General features: G+C 47.9%; 1 protein-coding gene across 3 annotated transcripts in view; it reads left to right on the top strand.

The window, feature by feature from the left end:
• Nucleotides 1–707: 707 nt before the first annotated feature.
• The window catches only part of VGLL4 (vestigial like family member 4), a 153,907-nt gene continuing 147,078 nt past the window's right edge, over nucleotides 708–7,536 (top strand). The window contains exon 1 of one of the 3 annotated variants that reach the window (XM_024556430.3): nucleotides 708–1,059. The gene's annotated coding sequence lies outside the window, so the exon portion shown is untranslated. Of the gene's footprint in view, nucleotides 1,060–1,903; nucleotides 1,924–1,967; nucleotides 2,125–7,536 lie in introns of those variants that run through there. The other 2 variants (XM_053929533.1, XM_053929532.2) reach the window with 2 other exon arrangements.

The following is a 7,536-nucleotide window of genomic DNA, read 5'->3' as shown; positions in this document are numbered from 1 at the left end:
CTACCATGGCCCTGTGTAGAGTAGAAGAGAGCAAATTTTACAAGGGACCAGCAGACCTGGGCTCTCGTTCAGGTGATGCCTCTATCTGTTTTATGTAAACCATCTAAATCTTGATATAAGATGGAACTATGAATGCCCAACAGGCCTTAAGATCAAAGTTTATGTGTTGTGACTTTATATGTTGAGATGATGTAGTAGATGAGAAAACAGTTTAAAAACTGCAAAGCATTTTCCCCCAGCATCAATGTAAACTGGTATTTGTTTTTATGGTTATCACTTCCTCTCTGGAGAGCGCTTTCCCAGAGAGAGCCCTATTGTAGGAGACACTAATAATGACTGAGGTTTGAGAACAGCTAGACGGCAAGCAACATGAAGCCATCTAAAGCGAACCAGAGGAAGTCCAGTCTGTATTTATTTTATGAAGTTAGCAGCTGGATACGTTAAGCAAATGTTTTCTTAATTGTGGCAGCATGAGAAAACAATGGGGCAAGGGCTGCTGGGGAAGGGGGAGTATCAGGCCTCCACCCCACCCCCAGCCCCCAGCACTAAATCTCCAGAGAATGACAGGAAAAAATTAAAGACAGGCCTTTTCTTTTCGTGGTCACATGTCTACAATGCTGCTGTAATAAGAACCTGCACCAATTAGAAATGTTTCACCTCCTCCCCCCTCGGCTCCTCCCCTCAGCTCATTTCAGAGCAGACTGAGATGTGGACTCCAGGAGTTTGCCAAACACAGCAAACGCTAGTGTGTGAGCGGCTGGAGGGGACTCCTGCCCCTGCGATCTCCGTCCCTTCCTCCTCTGCTCCCTCCCTTCCACACTGTTTTGATTTTCTAGGACTTCCTCCTCTGGGCGAGCGAGGGGGAGGAAAGACGCTGCGGAGCGTCTGGTGTGTGTGTGTGTTGTGTGTGTGTGAAAAGTGGAGTGGTGGAGTGTAACATGCTGTAATGGGAGGAAACCGAGCCGCTTCTGAGTGTCCTGGACTGCATCGTCCGTTCTGATCTCCGGGGCACCTGAGCACACACCTACCTACACAAGCGAGTACGACCTGTACCCTCAGGTATGTGTGGTCTTCGGCCTGTCTCGGCAGTGTGGCTGGGGTGTGTGTGGGTAACGAGAGGGAGCGGTGGTGTCCCAGGTCGGGGCCCGGTGGAGCTTGGAGACCCGGGAGGCGGAAGGCCCCGCGTGAGCCGCTGTCTGGCGGGTGAGCCGGTGTGAACGCCGAGCCCAGGGCGCCCGAAGGCTTGTACGCTCTTCCTGGGGCTGCTTCCCAGGCAGGTCTGTGCGCAAGGCCGGGACGGTGCGGCTCTAAAGCCGAGGGCAGCGGAGGTGCTGTAGGTCTGGCTCGAACGCGCTGGCACTTGGCTGCTGTGGCGGTTAAGTGGCGGCTGGTGCACGGGTACCGAGCGTGGCTCGTCCGTGTCACGTGTGCTGTGTCCACGGGTGCGAGAGCCAACTGTGTGCGTGTGAGGAACGTGCCTGACCCACAGCGGCAGGCACCTGGGAGCGCACGAAAGGTTCGTTTGTGTTTGCGCGTGTGCTCTCAGGGCCTTGGGGGTTGTGATGTACGGGAGTCGCAGGCTCACCGCAGTCTCTGGAACTGGAACCTTCTCTGAGGGGCCCAGTGCTGCACCAGGCCCTTCGCGGCCGTTTGCACCCCAAGCGCGTCCGTACCCGCCGGGTCGGTGCTAACCGCCTCCGGGCACGTTGCAGGCGGGGGAGGGGAAACCAGCCTCTCCCCGCGCGCTTAGCCCGACTCCCGCTTCGCCGCAGGCTCACCTGGGCTCTGCCCCACCTGCTCGGTGGGGGGGGCGGGGCTGGGGGCGTGGCCTGGCGGGCCGCGGCGGCCCGGCGGAGCCCCGCAGAGCCACGGAGGGAGCGGGCGGCGCCTCATTCCTGGGATTCCTCGGGCTCCGGAGCTCGCGTAAGCCGCTGCGCCGGCTCGGCGCGCGCCGCCCGCGTGTGCGTGTGGGTGTGCGGAGGGGGAGTCGGTGCGGGAGCGCGGGCGCGAGCGCGCCTGTGCGTCGGCGCGTCCCCGAAGTGCGCCCCGCGCGCTCGGCGGTACCGCCCCTGGCCCTACGGGGCCCTGCTGGCCGGAGGCGGGCGCGCCCAGGGCCGCCGAGCGGTGAGTGCCCGAGAGTCGGGCTGGTGGGACCGAGGACGGGCGAGGGATGGCTTGCGGGAGACCAAGGGGTTGGGCTGACTCGGAGCGGGACAGAGGGCTTCCATCCTGCAGGGAGGAGGCGGGAAACTTGAGACTGCCGGTGGGAACCGAAGCGTCTGCGATCTCTGAGGGAGAGGTCTGGCTTCTGGAGAGGTCCCGCGTGGAAGCTGTCCTGGGAGTGGGAGGCGTGGGGCCAGGAAAGCGACCCGGTGCGCCCTGCATCCCATTTGGTCCTGGCCAGCGGCAGAGGAGGGCTGTGGTGCGGGAGACAACGGGAAGGGGCTGAGGACGGGCTGCTGGGACCTGTCCCTTTCCTCTCCGTACACTTCCTGCCCCCTCCTCAAAACCAAACCGCACACTCCTCCGCACCGAGTGCAGGCCTCGCCGAAAAGCAAAGGTCTCTCCTTTTTTGTGTTGCTTAAAGTCTTCTTTGATTCATTACACTAAGACATTTAAATGTCTTAGATTAGGATGACAGTACTTCTATTAACAGTTTTATGCGCTTTACTGGCATGTGTTCGTCTGTTTAAGCTAGATGATTAAAACATCGGTTTCACTTTGATCATTGGTGCTGTATGTTTGCTGGTTGTATTTCCTTCTCTGGTTAATAAGAACCAGCAGCTTGCGGGACGGGGGTGGAGGCCGCTCTTCTCATTTTTATCAGCAGCTGGTTGCCCCCTTTATTTGGAATGTACTACCACCCGATTTGTAGAGATTTTGAATAAGCTTTTTCTAAACCTAAGCCTACCTTGACGAAAACGAAGGCTCGCATTTGTTTCCTCTGACACTCAAAGACAAAAACATTACATGTAAATTTTTCTATTAGTATTTAAAGGTCAGTTTTGCATACATTTTAGCATACTGAAGTTTAACTCTTTAGTCTTTGAGTCTGTAGACTTGTAATGTTCATTGTTTCCTGCTTGCAGCTAATGAAGTCTGCGCATGATTGTCAGGGGTTTAGTGTGGGTACTTTTAAGAGAGCTTTGGGGTCAGCAGCCTTATTGCTGTATTTATCATCTCTAAATCTCAGTGCTCTAATTTTAAATAATGGATTTAGAAATACTTCACTAGGAAGTTTGTTGTCTCATACTCAAGACACACTGTGTGTGTGTGTGTGTGTTTCTGCGTGTTTCCTGTTAAGTCTGGCTGAAAAGTCATCTCCTTCCTTGTAGAAATGGTGTAAACCCCTCATTTTTTTTGTTTAACTCTGGCAAAATTTTAATCCCAGGCTGATTTTCCCTATCACTGTTTTTTTTTTTCCTCCCCCCCCATTCTGGGCAGCCTGCCTTTGCTTTCCATTTGGAAGGGATGCAGACTAATTTTTATGTTGACCAAAACACAATACAATTAAGAAAATAATTCTGCTATAAATAACCATGGACTACATTCCAAAACTGTGTGTGTTGTTGTAAAAACAGCTGTGGCTTATTTCTGGAGACTTGAGTTCAAGTCTCGTCTTTGTTACCTAGTAACTTTGTGACCAGAAAAAGTTACTTCTATTTAACCTTTGAGCTTTATTTTCCTCTGTAAAGGGCTGATAATATCTGTTTCAATACATTACAGAGTGTCGGAATTACGGGGAATAATGTGCTTTGAAAAGCATTTGTGTTTGTTATTTATAAAAGTCCTTGAAGATTTGAGAGAGCTGCATAAACACAGTCCCAACTGATTTAGGACTAGGCATTTACCTTAAGATTTTAGCACTTCTTACAGACATTGTAGGTATGAAACTAAAACTTTCACTTTTAAATGTTCTGTGCGATAAGAGTTCTGTAATGGGAAATTCCCTTTATCTCCTTATGGAGTCTGGTGGTTGCCAAAACAAATCCAAAGGAAGATTTTATATTTTGCCTTTTCAGGTTTCTCTCCTGGATAGTTTTGCTGTGCAACTTTTGGTTTGCCTTAATCAAATACTAGGTAAAATAACCATAATAAAAGTTGTTTTGCAACTTTGAGTATGACAATAAAATCATAGAGGTTTTTTTTAAAAAATATTTTATTTATTTATCTTTTAGAGAGGGGAAAGGAGGGAGAAAGAGAGGCAGAGAAACATGCCCCTCACACCCCCCCAAACGGGGATCTGGCCCACAACCCAGGCATGTGCCCTGATTGGGAATCAAACCAGCGACCCTTTGATTCGCAGGCTGGCACTCAATCCACTGAGCCACACCAGCCAGGGCAACTAATAAGAGTTTTAAGTTTAGGAGGTAAAAGTCCCTTATGCACAGGGATGAGCATAAGTAGGTTTACAGTTGTGAGTACACGCCACACAGTTTATTCTTGTGTTATGATTTATTTATTATTGTATCATTTATTATTAACATACTTTTGCCCACTCCTGGCAGAATTCTAATGGCACTAAAATTCTGAAACTGGCGATTTTAACATACTGAGTTGTCCGTGTTTGGCCTGTGTTAGATATAAGCTGTTGCAGCTGGAACCTGGTGACAGAAAAGGTTTTTTTTCTTGTGTGATAAGATGTTTCTGCAAGATATATGGGCTGAAGGTCATTTGTGATTCTTGTAGGGAGCCTTTCTAAAGTTAATGAATGAATCTACATGTGGGAATTTAATGGAAGAGACAAATAAGTGCGCTTGTCAGTCCGTCGCCATTTAGGATCTGTCCACAGTAAAGCAACCACAATTTAGAAATTGGACTGCCAAATCTTGATAGTATAAACTGCCAAGGTGGGAAAGCAAGGGGTTGTATGAGGGAGGTGCTGACCCCAGAAAAATTCTTTCTAGCTGGGATACAGTAGAACAGCTCTGCTGCAAAGGGGAAAAGCCTTGTCTCTATCTCATGTCTCAGGTGTGATAAACAGATCCTCATTATTCTGATTTTTTGTGGACTCTGTATTTGAGTATTTGTCGACTTACCGCAATCTTTCTGTGGTTCCTAAATCAGTATTTGTAGCACTTTTGCAGTCATCCATGCACATGCTCGGAGTGTGAACCTTAAATCTCTGAGATGCATGTTCGCGGCCGAGGTCGAACAAGGCAATCACACTCTGCCTCCGTGTCTCAGCTCTCACACTGTAAACAAGTATGCTTTTGCGGTCTTTTGAGTGCCACGTTTTTCCCATTCAGGGGCAAAAGTTGGTGGTTTTGCTTTTTAAAATGGCCCCCAAGCATAATACTGAAATGCAGTCGTGTTCCTAGGAACAAGAAGGCTGTGATGTGCCTTACACAAAAGATAAGTGCATTAGATAAGCTTTGTCCAGGCGTGAGTTACAGTGTGTTGGCTGGGAGTTCAATGTTAATGAATCAACAAGAGATATCAAATACGCTGTCTTTAAATAGAAACACTCATAAAACAAGGTTATGTATTTATTGATCATTTGACAAAAATGTTGTAACCAGGGGCTCGCAGGAACCTAGCCCTGTCTTTCCTCTAGGAGTAATGGTTCCGTATGTGCTAATTCAGTGTTCTCAGAGGCGTTATAGGACATAACTACTGGGAATAATGAGAATTGGCTGTATTTACTGATGTTGATAACTAGAGTGCTTCCTAATGATACAATGTGTTAGAAGGCTTCATGGGTTAGAATACTTTGTCTAGGCTCTTAATAGCCTCAGAGTTGGAGAGTTAGACCTGAGGTGTTAGGGGAAGTTTGCCAACCTGGAGTATGATGCAAATTTATGTATTTCATTTTTTGGGGATGGGGTGGGGGAAGAATCTCTGAGAGGATGAGGCATCTCAGTACTTGTGAGTAGGAAAGTCTAAGTATCCAAATAAAATCAATGGCAAGAGCAAGCATATCCAGAGCAAACTAAAAATGCCAGTTTTTCTCTTATTTCTTATGTGGTTCTGTACACGGCTGAAGTCTTGAAAATGAGACAGATTCGCAATAGCCTAAACATGAGACAGAAGAGGATAGCTCGTTTTTATTTGACAACAGTGTTGCAAAAATGGTGGGAATTCATAGTCTGCTCAGCAAGTCCAGAGGTCCAGAATTTTATTTTTCCTCCTTGGACACAGTGGTGTCACTGGGCTCACCATAGTTGCTTCCCAGGGGACACTGTAGGGAGGTGTGTGAACCTCAGCCAGCAGTAAGAATTTTAACACCAGCCCTGGGCAGCCTCACATGAAAGTCATGAAGTATGCTTAACCTGAGTTTGGCTTTGCAGCTTTACGCCTATATGGGTGGCCCTCAGCCGACCCGTGGTCAGCTTTCATTTCATATGGTCGGGGCACTTTCACAGTTTACGCTGATAGCAAAGTGTATTTGATAATAACTGAAAATTTTAGTCATTGCATGGAGGCAGTGTTTGACAGCTCCTGTTGCCAGGGTCAGGATGACTAAATATCACATCCCTGTCCTCTTTTGTTGTCCCCCTTCCCCCAACCCTGGGGCTGAGGAGGTCCATAGAGTCAGTCTTGCCATTTAGCATTCATACGGGGGTTTCCACCAGAGTGGTACCCATACGCAGCCCACGCTAACAGGCACCTCAGTCTCTTGATGTGATGGAAGGTGGAGATGAGCGAAGGCAGAGCTGAGTTGATGGCAGGCACCTGAGGTTACTTGTTCCTGATTTGTAATGTGTCCCACTTTGAAAGATAAAGAAATTGTTGGCTGCCCAACCCATAAACCTGCCTCCTGCAGAGGTTTCCCTGGAGGGGCATTAAACCCTTATGAGAAGAGTGCATCCCTGTATTAATTTGCCAAGTGGATCAGTTTTTTAAGATAGTGGAAGGACTGCCAACAAAGCTGGCTCTCATTCTGGGGCGAATGCTTGAGGTTGACAAGCACCTGAAAGAAGCCTAACAAGGGATTTTACACACACATTTTAATTCTGTGAAAATAAGCATAAAACGTGAATATATTGTTCAGATTTTAGACATTTGGCCTTGAAACGAATTTTCAGGAATGACTGTGTAAAAATAAGGGGTTGGATGTAAGGGGAATCTGGCCAGGTCCTTCGACGTTGTACCTGGTATGGTGCTTCCTGGTATATTGCCAGTTACGGCAAGTGTGGGTCAATAATTCGTGCCTGGGACATGCCCAGAGAAGGAAAGCTGGATTTAGCAAAGGATCCATCTCGTTATGTTCTATCTTTGGTAGTATGACTGTGGAAAGAGTATTTTGAATGATACTAATGACCAAAATATATTTTTCATATATATTTATATACAATATTTAGTCTTTATCTGCTGTCATGACTCACAGTTCCCAAACCCTTGGAATTTCCTGAGATTTGAGAGTGATAAAGGTGTCTTTTGTTATGTGAATGAGGTGATTTGTGGAAGCACCTGAGGATAGGGGCTGGGTGCGGGGAGAACTGGCCAGGTGATTAGAAGGTTGGAACTTTGATTCCTGCCCTTGCCTCTGGGGGGAGGGGAGGGGAGGAGAGGAGAGGAGAAGAGAAGAGAAGA

This window comes from Desmodus rotundus, chromosome 8, assembly GCF_022682495.2.
Source record: "Desmodus rotundus isolate HL8 chromosome 8, HLdesRot8A.1, whole genome shotgun sequence".
Lineage (NCBI taxonomy): Eukaryota > Metazoa > Chordata > Mammalia > Chiroptera > Phyllostomidae > Desmodus > Desmodus rotundus.
Note: the sequence above shows the minus strand (reverse complement) of the source record. Positions and strands in the feature narration are given on the sequence as shown.